This window comes from Podarcis filfolensis (assembly GCF_964270895.1).
Source record: "Podarcis filfolensis genome assembly, chromosome: 6".
NCBI classification, from domain to species: domain Eukaryota; kingdom Metazoa; phylum Chordata; class Lepidosauria; order Squamata; family Lacertidae; genus Podarcis; species Podarcis filfolensis.
The window spans coordinates 75,639,357-75,656,619 of NC_139609.1; the positions used below are offsets into that span (position 1 = coordinate 75,639,357).

The following is a 17,263-nucleotide window of genomic DNA, read 5'->3' on the forward strand; positions in this document are numbered from 1 at the left end:
AGAAATGCACCATCTAAACAAGAGACAACAAAGGCTATATTTGCTGGTTGACAGTCAGGTGATCTAAAAAGACAGTATTTGAGTGTCCCTGTGTGATTTTCTAGCCTAATGCAGAGACAGCCAAGATGGTGCTCTCCAGATGTTTCTGGATTACAAATCCCATAATCCTGGCCCATTTGTTAAGGTTGCTGGGGCTGATGGGAGTTGTAGTCTCTCAACATTTGGAGAGCACCGCAATGGATACCCATGGTCTAAGGAAAGCTGAATGAGCCCAAAATATATTTGAGTAGTTAGTGGGTAAATTCAGATTTAGATGTTGCAATGGGAGCCCATGGAGCAGAATGACTAGTATGTCAAGCTTCAAAGTGGAAATTATAGGTTCTAGTTCCGGTTTAGGTATGAAGATGGGTAGCCTGGGTCTTATCATTGCTTCTCGAAGCCAAATTAAATGCAAAATGGTAGGCACATTTCTCATCCTCCTTCACCTTCTGTAATGTCCTAATGTTATACTTCTCCACATTTCTGCACCATTGACAGCAGCAGTGTTCTAGCAAAATGAAGAATATCAGGACATCAGAACACAGAACACAGAGTTAAGTTAAATGATATGAATGAGGTAGAAGGGAGTTGGCAAGGGACTGGCATTTTTGGCAGTCTAAATTAACTCACAGTTTTCTTAATCTGGCTAAAAATTCAGCTCTGAGCTCCATGTTATAATGCTAGTCAGTTCCAAAATTACAATGAATGTTGACAGTTAGCACTAGTTCTTGAGGATTTACCAAAAATATTTGAATTTTCTGGCAACCCAGACTTCTCTGAAACAGGTCTGTGGATTACTGATTGTCAGCATTTGCCAAATGTCAGACATTTACCATAACATAGTGAAGCTGCCATGTAACTCTTATTCTCAAACAGCTGATTGATCAGCAGTGTGATCGCCACGTATCTTCTGGGATCACTTCAATGTGTCTATGTTGACATTTAAAACCCTGAATGCCCTGGAGCCCAAATATCTGAGAGAAAGCCTTTTACTGTACCAACCTGCCCTTGCGGTAAATGAAGGGCATTGCTCTGGGACTCATAGAAAGCATTTTTGATGGTGTCTCCATGTCTCTAGAGCGACCTTCCTGCTGAAGTGAGTTTCATCACAATCTTATGTTCATTTTGATGCCAGATTTTAAAAACCCACCTTTTTGTCAAACCTATACAGACCGATGTGTCAAATCATTTTTATGAGGTTGTTAATTATTCAACTTATGTTGATTATTTTCATGTTTCTGTTTATCCTGTTTTTACATTAGCTTGTTTTTTGAAAACCACTCTGCAACCCTTGCCTCCATGCTGCTTTATCTGCCAGTTCATTTGTTCTAATAGGTGTACTACAGTGTACTGGTGTACACCACAGTGTGTTGTACTGGTTAGAGCAGGCATAGGCAAACTTGGCCCTCCAGATGTTTTGGGACTACAACTCCCATCATCCCTAGCTAACAGGTCCAAAGGTCAGGGATGATGGGAATTGTAGTTTCAAAACAACTGGAGGGCGGAGTTTGCCTATGCCTGGGTTAGAGTGTCAGTCTTAGATGGAGAGACCAGGCAAAAATATTAGCAAACAAAAGGGTTGTTGTGAGGATAAAAATGGGGTATGGGAAAGAAAGGTGGGGTATAAATGTAAAAGGGGGGGTTGGATTAGATGACCCTTGTGGTCCCTTCCAGCTCTACAAGACTATGATTCTATGATCTGGCACAGAGCTAGGAGTCCTTAAGCCCATTTATTTCAATAGATTTAAGGGCACCCAATTCTTGTGATGTAAAATGGCAATGAACTACCTTTGACATTGTTTCATATTTAAATATGCCAATTTCACACCCACTTTTCATCTTCACTTAAATGTCTACAGATTGTATTGTACGAAAGTTATCTCTTACTGTTTTGTATTGTATTAAAAACTCATTTATTTATTTATTATTTTAAAAAAGAAAGTTATTTTATTCTGCCCTGTGATGCATCGAAAATCCTACCCTTTAAAATAACATAAAGTGGCTCTATTAGATAGCAATACAGGCACTGTGCACCAATACAGGAACTTTCCCCATATCTTGGCACTCCAATTGATTTTCTTTTGTAATTTCCATAATTATCTGACTCTTCAGGTGCAGTGTGTGAGATCACACCCTGTAATCATGCCGATGATCCTTAAACAATTATTCATCCTGCTCCTTCTTAAGCTTTCTGGGGCTCTATTTGCCAGGGTGACAGACTTGTATCAATTTAATCCTTCTGTCTTTTACTTTCATGCTTTGGTGCATTCAGTACGTTTGTCAGGTGTAATTATATCTGGTTAATGAGGAGATGAATTCTGAGCCCAGGCTAAACAGTTAAGAGGTGTGCGTGCATATCCCACACACAAAGGCAGAACTTTCTCACCAGCCGATGAATAAAATACTCTCATGTCTGGTGTCAGCCATGATGTGTCAACAAGATTAATAGCTGTCAGAAATAAACCAGTCTAGGGCCTGATGCTACAAGTTTCACCCACGGAAGGGGCTCAGAGGATCAGAGCTTTCATTCTTGTTTAAAGAGATTACTTAGAATAAGATGGGACAGCCATGAATGGAGAATTGGGATGTATGTGGGCAAAGATGGATTTAAACCTGATGACAAATCTTCCTGGAAGCAACCTGGGACCAGTTGACCCAAGTTCATCCTAGGTGGAAATTTCAACCCAAAACAGTGCTGTCCTAACTAGCTAAAATTGGTGTGTTATCTTGATGGTAACCACCATCTTTTATCAGTGTACATAGATTAGATATGTCACTATTCAGTTTCTCAGACCATATTGCTATTGCTTTCTAGCAGTAACATATATAAACACATCATATAAACTATAGGGTTGTAGCCAATGCAAGTTTTACGCAGAGTAGACACACTTAAGTTAATGGGCATTACTCACTTGGGTTCATTGATGTCAACAGGGCCTACTCAGACAAGCGTTGGATATAACCCATATGAGTGAATTTATCAATCTAGGAACAGATCTTAGAACTGGAAGAAAATAACTTTCTGCTATCTAGGGATGAGATTTTGCCTATGGAGAGGATTAGCATGTTCTAATTCAATTTCTGTTGAGTTTACACATAATGCATTGCCAAAAATTAATATTCCATTTTGCTAACATAAGGATCACCTCATTTTTTCTTACTACCGTTCCGTGTCTTACAAGGGACCCATATGTTCCAATTACTGCTAGAGGCAGAACATCTTGGTGACTTTTTTAGTTGGTCCTAATAAAGGTTTTATGCTACTGTTGCTTTGGGAATTGATCATCAGAACTTTTCAAGTAACTTCCTAGTGAGGTGAAATGTCTGAGGGAAATTGGTTTCCGTGTTAGGAACAAAGCTAGATAGGAATGTAGAAAAATAGATAGCGATAATTTAATAAGTTAGAAAAATAGGAAGTGGATTATGATAATTTGGACCAGACATGATATGGAAAAGACTACAGTAGAAAACAAATCCCTTGAAAAGGAATGAGTGGTACAGTAGCAATGATTCAATAATGCGAATGCAAAGTGCTGAGATTTTAGATTGTTTAAAACCAAATTCAAGAGCTTCAATTGAACAGCAATTTGAAAAAAAAACCCACCTGCCAAATTGCTTGAGTAGTGGGGCTATGCAGAATCTCCTCCCCATGAAGCACCAGGGGGGCATGAGGTTGACCCACCTTGGATCAACCTGGAGACCACCACCCACCCACCCTGGATCCAGTTCTGGAAGGCTAATGTTTAAGGACAGCTTTAAAACCCTAATTAATCATACAGCTGGAAGAGGGACAGGGGAAGAAGACCTAGTATCTCCTTTCCCCCATCCCTAACCAAAACCCACCCCATAGGACCTATACCCTGCCAGACTGACCCCTCACTAGACAGCTATTGAGTGGACGTTGTGATCCCAGTGGAGGGAAGCATCAGTCAGGAAGAAGAATATTGGGCCTGCCTTCTCCCAGAAGACGCAGCCAGTGATCAAAGATAGGTTTTGCTTCTCCATTGCATTTTCCTGCCATGACCGCCTCTCCTACTTGCTAGATGCCCTGCCCTTTGACAGCCACTGATCACGCAAGGTCAACCAATCTGATCTGTAGTGATCCACGACTGTCTGAACCTGACACATCTGACATCCAAGTCACTCTGAATAGACCCAATTTGGCTTGGGCCTCAGCCAAATCTGGTGCAGATTTCTACTGAGTAGTATCTCCCCCACACAGAAACTCCAACCATGCCCCTCCCACTACTCCAGACCAAAGTACAACCCCACCCCCACTGACCTACCTAGCCATGGCCTTGTCTCTGCAAGGGAGCTCCTCCCTGGTTCTGACCCATCTACTGCACCTCCTCCTAAAAGCATAGTGACTAACAGCTGAGCAAGAAATCTGAAATCTTTCCATCGACAGTCATGAGGCAAAGCGCGCACACACAGTGAAGAAAGAAAAAGCAGTCTTCTGATTGTGGGCAAAGCTGTTCCTTTTCACCTTTCTGTTCCAGGTGAGAAACAAAAACAAAAGTTCAGGAAAGAGACTTTCAAAAGCCAAATAATCCATAGATGTCAGTGCGAAGCTAAATACAATAGAAAGTATTTCACCGGATCATGTGGAGCTTTAACCTCTAATCCAAACAGTTACTCACTGAACTTGAAAGAGAGGGGGGCAGGGCAGGGAACCCTCAATGGTGCTCTTACAAACAAATTTAATCAATATTTTCACAACCAAATGCTTTAAATAAAAAAAGGTATCAACATGATCACTTGTGTACCATATACATATTACACTGTTAGGGCTGGAATATCTAATTTGCTACATAGGTCTCATGCAAACTGGACCCTGTGCAACAATGCAATTAAATATCTGCATTCTGTGATAGGTTCGTTCCATAATTATTTGGTGTAGTAAAGAGATTGTGTGGGTATATTTGTGTGAACTTTGCTGCATCCAAGGGTTCACAGCTGGTGACTATAGCTCTTGCCTTCAACCACATTCACTGAATAACTGAAGTGAAAATGAAATCATAATCACTGGCTCTGACCCCCATGCATTCAGGGTAGGTATGGATGCAGATATGCTCCAGTACAACTGTAAAGATATAGGTTCTTCCACACAGTTGGGAACTCTGTTCAGTCAGAGTTCTCAGCTGCATGTATAAAGAGCCTGCATGTATACAGCTTATTAGGGCTATTTCTCAATATGCAAGTGTGAAAACATCCAGAAATTTGGTTTATATTTTTCTTGGCGTGTGCCCATACTTATAACTTTCCTGGACTCTGACTCTTTATTTTTATTTTTAACTTTCTTGTGCATTTACCGCTCAGTTTTATTTGTAATATACCGTTGCGGTTTGTCTTCATTTCAGTTTTCGCTTGGTTTTTGGAAGTTTTATTGTCTTTTTTTGTTGTTCAGGTCGTATGCAGCTAAGTTTTACTCAGAGTAGACCCACTGAAATTAATGAACCTAAGTTAGTTGCATTCATTATTTTAATGGGCCTTCTCAGAGTGAGACTGGCAGTGGATACAAACCACTGGTTTTTTAATGTATTTTTAAAAAAATATTTTTATTTTCTATTTTACTTAATAATGACAATTTGTTTTACATATATAACGTCCTTAGTCACTTTGATCGACCACTGTTTTTTAATGTAAATGACTTAAAAGACTTTTTATAATATTCAGCAGTATATTTTTTTTTTAAAAAAAAACCTATAACTGAAGTAAGACAACACTAATGAGAAAGAATGAAATCCAAGGTGATATGTATTTTCTCTGGGAATGTACCTGCCTATTTCAGGAAAATGAAATTGACTGCAGAATTCCTCCTGAGGATGTGGCACTTTCATGAGGCAGATAGCAGCCACCACTGAACAATGCATAGCCTTCACTGCAAGACATGGACCATAGCAGCACCCAGCATAGCCAACTATGCCACCAGCCTGCTGCCCACATTGCCACCTGTGCTTCTCAGAGATAGCAACCAGTAAGGCTTCTGGAGATTCCTCCCTTTGGCTGTTGCTCAACAGAGGGAAGAGCATCCTTGCTGGACTAGACCAGGGCAGCCAACATGATGCTGCCCACCACATGCTTTTCAACTACTAATCCCTTCATCCCTGACCATTGGTCTTGTTGGCTGGGGCATTTGGAGTTGTAATTTGTCAGAATCTGGAAGCCACCACATTGGCTACTCTTGGTATAGAGACTAAATGTCCATTTAGTCCAGAAACCTGTTTCCTTCAAATGCCAAGCAGATGCCTCTGAGAAGACCACAAAGACTTCCCAGAGGCATTGACAGTAATCGCTCTCTTCTGCTATTTTTATCTCCCTGTCTGTCTGTTGGTCAGTCAGTCTGTCTTTCTACACACACACACACACACACACACACCAGAACCAGCACTCATCTCAGCTATGGATGCCTCATGCCACCCTGTTCAACCCATACTGTCTCCAAGTCTCCAGAATACTACTATTATTGACCTTCTCCACATGATTCCTTGGAGGCGAAGGTTAGCATTGTAAAGCTCTAGGCACAGTTAAAATGCTATCTAGATCTGAATTGTATAGAAACATTGCTGCTCTGCTGTGAGCCAGGGAAATGACTAAGGCCACCATCCAGGATACAGCGGTAGAAGTCGTCTGCAAGTCTTTGGAAAAGACAGTGCCTGTGTTCAGGGTAAGGAGACCTCCTTTGAGTTTATGAGTTAGATCTGCGTCCCTATTGCTTAATTCGGGACCGAAATTTCCAAAGCAGCAGTTTATGTTGGCTCTGCTGCTTTAGCCCAAAGCCCATAAGCCCACACCCATGATGTTGCACAAACGTGAAGAATTAGAACAACCAAGTATAGTCTGGTAAAAGTCCTAACAGGAATTTTCTTCTTTTATAGCCAGTCTTTCTGTACAATGCTTTAAAAAGTTTAGTCGAGATTGCAGACCCAATTGCAGTGACCCCCGCTCCCAGGGAACTAAGGCCTGGGCTATGATGGGTATAACCAACTGCAAAGGATAACATGCTGAGATTTAAAATTGGCCACAACTTTAGGCTTTTGGCATTCTTGCCCCCTCCACACATACTTGAGCATCATCAAACCTGGAACTTGAGGACCTTCTGAAGATGAGGATCTACCTAGGTGGTCCTCCAAGGCTGCAGCTGGAAGCTCTATGGCCCATCTGCCCCATGCTTGGCTTCTGGACAGAATCTTCCCACTAGATCCCTCTAATGGGGTACCCTGTGATCGCATATATTTGGGATGGAGTGTTGCACCACATTACCCTGACCCATTACATGAATGCACTTCTGAGGAGGGGGGTATACATTTTCCTCCCTTCCTGCTGTCCTTTGGGTGTGTGGCCAAGGGTATAATAGCCTGTAGGTTGTTGGAATATGAAGTTGATTCATATTTGTTGCTGCATTTAATGGCTTGCTGCTTTTTTTTTATGGCTGGGCTGCAACTTGTCTCAATATTGTGGAGGGAAGTACCCCCAAAAGGTATCCCCAAACCACCACTTTTGCTTACCAGGCTTTACCATTGCCACCAGTTTCACTTGAGACCACACTGTTGTTGCTTTTCCCAGAAGGGAATAAATAATTCCCAGTTTTCCTCACATGTGAATGAGGGGTCAAAACTGGACGAGGCATTTCATAGCAGCACAACTTGGGATGAATTGCTTTTGCCTTCTTTTAAATCTCATAGGTTTCTAAATTGTGTATGGTGGTGGCACCTCACTCCAAATGCTCAGATTGCTGTGCCCAGAAAAATTATATAGATCTTTAAAAAGCAGAGGAAAATACGCTGGAGTCCCGCAGCATCCCCTAGCACAGAAGTCATAGGGTCAAGTCAAAAACCCCCAAGGAACTGATGGTAGGAGCAGAACCACCATATCAGCTCTGGAAATCCCCACTCACTCACACAAACACACAACGTTGCATGTTTTGGTAATGTCATAATGTGGAGTGTGCTGCTGAAATTGTGCGTGTGTGTAATGCAATATAGCCTATTTGACGCAGTAGCAGCAAGTCCCACCCAAATTCCATGATGTGATATCATTGCAGGGTGCTGGTGTAACCTAAATTAAACCACTCTTTGGCTTCTTCTTCTGAGAAATGGGCGTATACAACATTGATCTTAAGCAACCCCTCCCCCTGCAGATAAAGCAGAAGCACCTTTATGAATCTATCATCACATATATCATATGACTAAAATGTTCAAAATCAACTAAGTTTTTTTCTTAGTATTTTTTTCCAAAGATCTTTATTGAAACTTAACATATATACATAATAACCAAAATTCCCAATGATTCCCTCACATAAAATATAATATCTAAATTACAACAGCTACATAATTATACACTTAATTATAAAAGTTTTTTTCTTAGTATTAACTCATTTATGCAGAGAAACCCAGGGCAATATATGGCTACGGTGTTGGAGTTCGATTAGGGAAATTAGTACCAAATCCACCCAGCTAACCTATCCTAGCACATGGCATTATCATCAAGGTGTGTGTGTGTTTAAATAAACAAATGAATTCCAGGCATGGGGTGATTGTTATCAAGATGCAGCATGCTGGACGTGGAAGGTATGTCTTCTCTATCCAGCCATAGCCTCTGTAAAATCACATACACACACTGCTACATGTGCAGAAAACAAGATTAGAATAAAAGCTCTCATTGGTGCCAATGAGAGTTCTTTTCCCAATGCTAATTAGCATGCAAGGTGGGAGAAATTCACAGAGATCACAGCCAGGGTGGGAAGAGTTAACTTCCCCATCCTGCATGCTGATGGGAATCCCATCCCTACACCTGGTATGCATGCATGCATGCATGCATGTATGTATGTATGTATGTATTTGAATGATTGAGTTGATTGATTTTATTCATTTATTTAGTTATTCTTAAAAAGATTATTAATCAAGTCATGAATGCCATAGATAGTTCAGACCTTACAGGTGTCCTGTTCAAAAATCCACATGCATGTTGACAGGGAAGGGATCACACACGCTTTCCCCGTCATCTTCTCAATATATCCAACTAAAGGTTTAAATGCAGTATCAACACATACAGTATAGTGGGGTGTTTTGGATAAGCAGAGAACAGGATAACTTCATAGCTAGTGTCTAGTCCTTCAAAAGTCATAGCAAATTCACAGGGCATAACTTTCTTTCCAGAGGATCCTAAACTGATACTCTTTGGACTAATAAACAGTTGTAGACCTGAGCAGAATCCAGCCAACTAGACAAAACCCCACTGTTTGCAGACAAAGTCAAAGAAAGGGAAATGTGTATATATTTCCACGTGAATAATCCCATGATCACACCAACAGAACAGTTTCCCATTTAATGAGAAAACAGTGATTTGCGTTAGGTGTCACCAAAGTACTCCCCCCCCCTCCCCAACACACATACCACTAAATGCAGAAAAATCCATTTATCTGCCATAGTGCAATGAAGAGCCCAGTCACCTTGTCAGGAATCGAACCTGTGGTTCCAGGAAGTCTAGATCTTTCAAACCTAATGCATAGCACTCTTAAAGACTCACTTCAGCACCCACTAACGTCAATCAGATCCTTCTACTGACATTGCTAAGAGGTTACTTAGACTCAAAGCTGTTCCTCCCACCACTCATAAGTTTTAATAGCTGTCTTGTTCTTTTCCTTTAACTAAAGCAAATCTTCAGCAGCAGCAGTGCTCAGCTTCATTCCGGGGCCTGGAAAGGCGAACGCCAACCTCGTTATATGAGTTCCTGAGAACGTTTATGAGAATTTTTGAGGGGAGGCAGACTGCAGCCATCCAATTACTGCAAACTGCTCGATGTCACACAAACACTCTGCCTGAAATTACTTCCAAATTGGGAAAACGGGGGAAGAAAAACAATACTTTTACAATAATAATAAAAAAGCACATGCAGCTATAAATTGTACAAGTAGCCCCCCTAAGCACACACACACAGAGAGAGAGAGAGGGGGGGGTCGTGTGTGTGTGTGTGTGTGTGTGTGTGTGTGTGTGTGTGTGTGTTCAGTATTCCACACATGCTGAGGGGAATGAATAATCCTCACACAGGCTCTGTAATTAACATCAAAACTGACACCCCTAGATTAACTCAAATTATGGAAATTGCTCCAAGGCTGTGGGGCAACCTCTCTGCTGAATTCTGAAGCTGCTTAGTCTTCTTTGAGGGGAATATACCTCTTCCATCGAAAGCTCCGTGACTCCTGAGTGGACACCGTGGCCCTACATTACCGCTGCTGTTGATTCTATCTATATTTCTGTTGATTTTTAAAATTATTTTTATTATTTATATTCTGTTGAAAGCCACTTTCAGCACTGAAGAGGCAGGCTAAAATAAGTTTTATATTTATTAATTCGCTTGTGCCCTCGTGTTTCTGAGCTGAGAGAAAATACTGTGAATTCCCTCTGAAACAGTTTTTATTCTTTTCCAAAAAATAAATGAATAAATTTTGGCTTCTTGGCAAGAGTAAAATAAGGCAACTGAGAAGGCCCTTTCTTCAATCTCCCAAGGAGGATGGCAAATTTGTGTATGCAGGACATATGGAACTGCTTTATATTGCATCAGACCATTGGTCCAGCTTATGCACATCTGGGATGGGGAGCCTGTGGCTCTCCAAATGTTATTGAACTACAACTCCCATCAGTCCCAGTCTGCAGGGCCAATGGCTGGGGATGCTTGTTCTCAACTTGAGGGCAATACCCCTCTTCTACTCTTGTCCCCCAGCAGCTGATATTCAGTTTCATCCAAATCCTGGATGCCATCAAGGCTAGTAACTCTTAACAGCCTTATCCTCTATGAATTTGACTAAGGGCAGATGTACATGATACATTAAAAGCACATGGCTTCCAGCAAACAATCCTGGGAGTTGTGGTTTTCTAAGGGTGCTGGATGGGACGCAGGTGGCACTGTGGGTTAAACCACAAAGCCCAGGACTTGCTGATCAGAAGGTCGGCAGTTCGAATCCCCGCGACGGGGTGAGCTCCCGTTGCTCGGTCCCTGCTCCTGCCAACCTAGCAGTTCGAAAGCATGCCAGTGCAAGTAGATAAATAGGTACCGCTCCGGTGGAAAGCTAAACGGCATTTCCGTGCGCTGCTCTGGTTCACCAGAAGCGGCTTAGTCATGCGGGCCACATAACCCGGAAGCTGTACGCCGGCTCCCTCGGCCAATAAAGCGAGATGAGCGCCGCAACCCCAGAGTCGGTCACGACTGGACCTAATGGTCAGGGGTCCCTTTACCTTTACCTTTAAGGGTGCTGGATATGTGGGGGGGGTTCAGTTCCCATGATACTTTGAGGAGAGTCATGTCCTTTTAGATGCATTGTATAGAACTGCCCTAGCCCTCTTTTAAACTTATTCAGATTGGCAGTCACCTCTACATCTTATGGTAACAAATTCAATAATTTAACTATGTGCTATGGGAAGAACTTCTTATTGTCTGACCTGAATCTCTCACCATCCAGCTTTGATATATGAGCAAATTACAGTATTATGAGAGAATAGGGTCATATGATTCTGTCAACTTTGGTTCTCTCAACTTTTCCAGTCTAGAATTTGCTTCTCTACATTTCTGCAGAAATTTGCAAAACAATAACAACAACAAATCCTCATGAAAATGGTGAAAGGACATATGAAATGGTAATGTTTGTACCCTTCCTTGTGCCAATTACAAAATTCTAAAGTTCGAAGCAATGGGTAGTATTCAACTAAGTTTTATTCAAAGTAGACCCATTTAAATTAATAAACAAAACCAAGACATGTTCATTAATTTCAGTGGATCTACTCTGATTAAAATGTAGTAGAATACCACCCAACAATTCCAAATTATCATTAAGAGTTGTTGAAATGTATAGGGATGTTTCCAGGGTGTTTTGGATAAGGATGGAAGAATCTGTCAAATTCTGCTTCTTATCAAGTTTCTCTCGGTTTCTCGTTTCTCCAACCTGAAGCTCAGTTCGCCATATTTCTACATCACCTTCATAACTGTCTGTCAGGTGGTCTAAAACAAAAACTCACAAAAAATCATCAGGGTTTTTTCCCCCAATATGCATATATAGTCTTGTAGGCCATTTTGCCTAAAATACAATTTTTTTGCAATCAGATTCCCCCAGTACAATACATTTTATATGTTGCTTTCACTAACTTGCATTTTTATGTACTCTTTCCTCTAATAAATTAATTTGCATGCATTACAAAATTTGGAGAAATACAAGTTTCAAAGGACAGCTGTAGTTTGGTTTCTATGTTGCTTCAGGGAGTGCAAATTAGGCAGGTTCACCTTAAAATGTAAACCAAACTGATTTATTCCCCTCCCAACCCTCCTGGAGCCAACATGGACTCCTTTATGTGCTGCTTTAACATCAAAGGTTCTTGCTCAACCTAGTTCATGGAAAGGAGGATATGAGAAAAGGAAATGGTCTGCTCAGCAAAATGGGGCGTGATCCTGCCTTTTGGCACTCTTTCTTGCTAAGGAAATAAGTCAGCTGCAGCATGACTCCTATGAATGCCTTTTGGGGGTTATTTTCGTTCACAGGATGAAAATCTGACTTCTATCATGTGTGACAGACAGACAGAGGGTCTCAGGTAAGCAGCAAGTCATCAGAAGGTGATCCCCCCCCCCAAACACCAGTTCCAAAATATTCAGTAGTTGTCTCTCAACAGCAAGGTAGAAATCTAAGAAATAATGACGATGAAGCCAGAAGAGACAGCATCATTGGGGAGTGCAACCCACCTAGGAGCTGTGGGTGACAATTTTATGTAGCCAGATAACCTCCTTGCAAAATGCACTTGGTTTTTACATATTTTATGCATGTGTGAAATGATATTGGTTGATGAGATGCTTAAATTCTGAAGCTCTTTCCATTGCTGCAGAGAAGAGTCACTGTGCTGGACCATCAAGGGGCAAGCATTGCCACCTGCTCTGCCTCACTTTCTTACTTAGAAATCTTACAAGAGTGCTTCTAAAGGATTTACTTCTGCACTCTCTGTGACATTTTTAGGGGAACTGCCCTTTGCCTTTCAGCGGGAACATGAAAGCATTTGGTTTTTAGCTTTTTAACAATGTTAAGATTTTCTCCTTTCTTTTACTTGAATTTTGCATGTGTGTATTAACCTTCGTAAGCCACGTTGGGGGTAATTTTTGGTGCAAAGGTGGCATAATAATAATAATAATAATAATAAATTTTATTTATATCCCGCCCTCCCCAGCCGAAGCCGGGCTCAGGGCGGCTAACAACAATCAAATAATCAAACAATCAAATAAACCAACATTCTAAAAATATTTCATTATAAAAATTAATTAAAATCAAGTTGATGGCAACCATTAAGCAAAACTCTGTGCAGGTTGCCAGAGGAGGGAGTCAGGCTGCGCCCTGACCAAAGGCCTGGTGGAACAACTCTGTCTTGCAGGCCCTGCGGAAAGATGTCAGGTCCCGCAGGGCCCTAGTCTCTTGTGACAGAGCGTTCCACCAGATTGGAGCCGCAGCCGAGAAGGCCCTGGCTCTAGTTGAGGCCAGCCTAACCTCTCTGAGGCCTGGGACCTTCAAGATGTTTTTATTTGCAGACCGTAGGTTTCTTTGTGGGGCATACCAGGAGAGGCGGTCCCGTAGGTACGAGGGTCCTAGGCCGTATAGGGCTTTAAAGGTTAAAACCAGCACCTTAAACCTGATCCTGTACTCCACCGGGAGCCAGTGCAGCTGATATAGCACCGGATGAATGTGGTCTCGCAGCGAAGACCCCATAAGGAGTCTCGCCGCGGCATTCTGCACCCGCTGGAGTTTCTGGGTCAGTCTCAAGGGCAGCCCCACGTAGAGCGAGTTACAATAATCCAGTCTGGAGGTGACCGTCGCATGGATCACAGTGGCTAGGTCAGGGCGAGAGAGATAAGGGGCCAACTGCTTAGCTTGGCGGAGATGAAAAAATGCCGCCTTTGTTATAGCTGTAATCTGCGCCTCCATAGAGAGGGAGGTATCGAAGATTACACCCAAACTCTTAACGGACGGTGCTGGCACTAACTGCACCCCCGCAAGAGATGGGAGTTGCCCCCTCAATCCCATATCGTCCCGTCCCAGCCAGAGGACCTCTGTCTTCGAAGGATTTAACTTCAACCGGCTCCCACGTAACCATCCAGCCACAGCCTCCAGGCATCTGGTCAGTGTGTCTGGGGCCGAGTCAGGATGGCCATCCATCAACAGATAGAGTTGGGTGTCATCGGCATACTGATGGCAACCCAGCCCAAAACTCCGAACAAGCTGGGCGAGGGGGCACATAAAGATGTTAAAAAGCATCGGGGAGAGAATCGCACCCTGAGGCACTCCACACACCAAGGAGTGGCGCGATGACAATTCCCCCCCAAGCGCCACCCTCTGTCCCCAACCAGAGAGAAACAAGCGCAGCCATTGGAGGACTGTGCCCTGGATCCCCACGTCGGCAAGGCGGTGGTCTAGGAGTTCGTGATCGACCATGTCGAAGGCTGCTGACAGGTCTAGAAGAATCAGCAGCCCTGACCCGCCTCGATCCAGCTGCCTGCGGAGATCATCTGTTAGGGCGACCAGAGCCGTCTCGGTCCCATGACCAGCGCGGAAGCCGGACTGGAATGGATCGAGAGCCGATGTTTCATCCAGAAACCTACCAAGCTGTTCAGCAACCGCTCTCTCAATCACCTTACCCAGGAATGGAAGATTCGAAACCGGGCGGTAATTGGACAGATCTAAGGGATCTAATGATGTTTTCTTTAAGAGCGGACGCACCACTGCCTCCTTCAGTTCCCCTGGGAATATTCCGGTGCCAAGGGACAAATTGATGATATCCCCCAGGGGGGCCCGCACCTCATCTGGACACGCTCTAGAAATTGCTCTAGAAATTGCATAGATACTAGAAATTGCAAAATGCTCAAAAAATATACATTCCTACAGAAGAAGCACAGAACTTTTTATTCCTGAGTATGCTAAAAGTATCCAATACAGTTGTACCTCGGGTTAAGTACTTAATTCGTTCCGGAGGTCCGTTCTTAACCTGAAACTGTTCTTAACCTGGAGCACCACTTTAGCTAATGGGGCCTCCTGCTGCTGCCACACCACCAGAGCACGATTTCTGTTCTCATCCTGAAGCAAAGTTCTTAACCTGAAGCACTATTTCTGGGTTAGCGGAGTCTGTAACCTGGAGCATATGTAACCTGAAGTGTATATAACCCAAGGTACCACTGTATTAGAAGCGCTAGGGAAGGCAGCAGTATTTTTTTTATCACAGATGTCACCCCCTTTCAGTTGCACACAGGCATGTGGTTTTAGGGACCATTGAGCCTATCCAGGGGAGGGGAGGGGGAGAGAGATTCAATGTGTCCATAAAAAAAGCAAGTCGCAAGTTACCCACAATGGTAACTGGTACCCACAATGGTGATAGGTGTCCACATTGCAATGCAGCTCATTGTTCTGCCTGGTTGCTCCTCTCATGATAAACCAGTCATGTATCTTAAAATGGAGTGTGAAGGTTTTGGATTATAGCCTCCTGGGACTATAATCAGTGACACACAACCATGTGAACATTGGGGAGACATGGATTGGATATGTTGGCTGGGCAAAATGATATCTGAAGCAAGAGGGGTTAAATTGTCTGCCAGTGTCTGTTCTGTTCTTGTGGCTTGAATATTGCTGCTGAGAGTACAGTGGTACCTCGGGTTAAGTACTTAATTCGTTCCGGAGGTCTGTTCTTAACCTGAAACTGTTCTTAACCTGAAGCACCACTTTAGCTAATGGGGCCTCCTGCTGCTGCCACGCTGCCGGAGCACGATTTCTGTTCTCATCCTGAAGCAAAGTTCTTAATCTGAAGCACTATTTCTGGGTTAGCGGAGTGTGTAACCTGAAGTGTATGTAACCTGAGGTACCGCTGTAAATATAATCACAACTACCTTAGCCCTGACATAGTATTCAAAGCAGGGCCTTAGGATTGCTCTGTAAATACAGTCTGGTGAGGATAACAGGAAATCCCATTTGAGTCATGATTCACTGGAGAATCTGGGAAAGCCATTCTCTCCTAGAAAATAGGATAAGCAGTAAGTGGAACTCCATGAAAAGTTATGGCAATTTAGGGAGAAGGCACCCTTCCTTCCAAGCTTTGCAGGGAATAGGGTTCTGGTACACTCCACCCTTAATTGCATTTAGTGCCTGCTACTGAACTCAAAGAAGAATTCAGATCAAACATTGCGGCTCCAAAAATATGGAATTGCACTTTTTATAATAAAAAAAATCCTATTGACCACCTTGAAATCTGTAATGCCTTTTTCAAATCCACTGCAAGTTCAGTCTGGATGAAATGAGGAAGTTTTCACATTGACATATGGCTAATATAGGGCAGATGCCGCCTAATAAATCAGATTCATTGGGGTTCCTCAGAAAAACCCTTTCCAGAGGGGCACTAGTGATCACTAGTGATAGACTTAGAACCTGTGCAGTTGAGGGTAAATGGCGATGACAATCCATTAGCTGAAACAGAAATGTTTACATATACTTTGTCTTTCCAAGCCAATGGCCTCCACGGTTGCTGTTTTATCCAGATGTACTAAGTTTTTCAAACTTGGAGGCTGTTTTGGAAACAGAAGCAGTAGCTGCTGTAGACTGTTGTGATTCTGTGAATAAGCAAGCACAGACAATAGATGTTTATTCGTTGTCTGAGCGCTTCACAGAGTGGAGTGGAGTCTTGGGTATTTATAACATATAGGAGAGCACCATTATGAACTGCTGAGCATTTGTAAAGAAAGATGACCAGTATACATTCACTGAGAAGATGTTCCTAGCATGTCAGATGCTATCAACGATGATGTGAATTTGGAAGTGGGTGAAGGGAGTGGCTGGAAGAGAAGCCTGGGTGGAGTGCAAAATGCAGGATGGATGTAGGGCATTAATGCTGCCTAGGCTGGCAGTGTTCTTTTGAGGTTCCCATAAGAAAATATGTTTTGGAAGAGATTATAGTCCTGAACAGGAAACCTTCTGTGAGTAGAAGGCATAGGGTTGTTCATGCTGTGCACACTGGCCCTACCCAATCTGTCCCTAATTCATCTATTTCTTGTTTATTTATGTAATGTGTGTGTGTGTGTTTGTACCAGTTTACATAAAAGCAATGATTATACAAAACAAAATTTCCTAAAAGGTTGATAAAAACAAAGCAGAACTATATAAAGCCAAGCAGAACAAGGAACTAAAAAAATGAAGAGTCAGAGTCCGGGAAGATTTGAT

General features: G+C 42.6%; 1 long non-coding RNA gene across 1 annotated transcript; it reads left to right on the forward strand.

Moving 5' to 3' along the window:
- Positions 1–4,416: 4,416 nt before the first annotated feature.
- LOC310764851 lies at positions 4,417–8,263 on the forward strand. The gene is made up of 2 exons (XR_014549276.1): positions 4,417–4,538; positions 5,831–8,263. It is a non-coding gene; the product is annotated as an uncharacterized lncRNA (long non-coding RNA).
- The last annotated feature ends 9,000 nt before the right edge of the window (positions 8,264–17,263 follow it).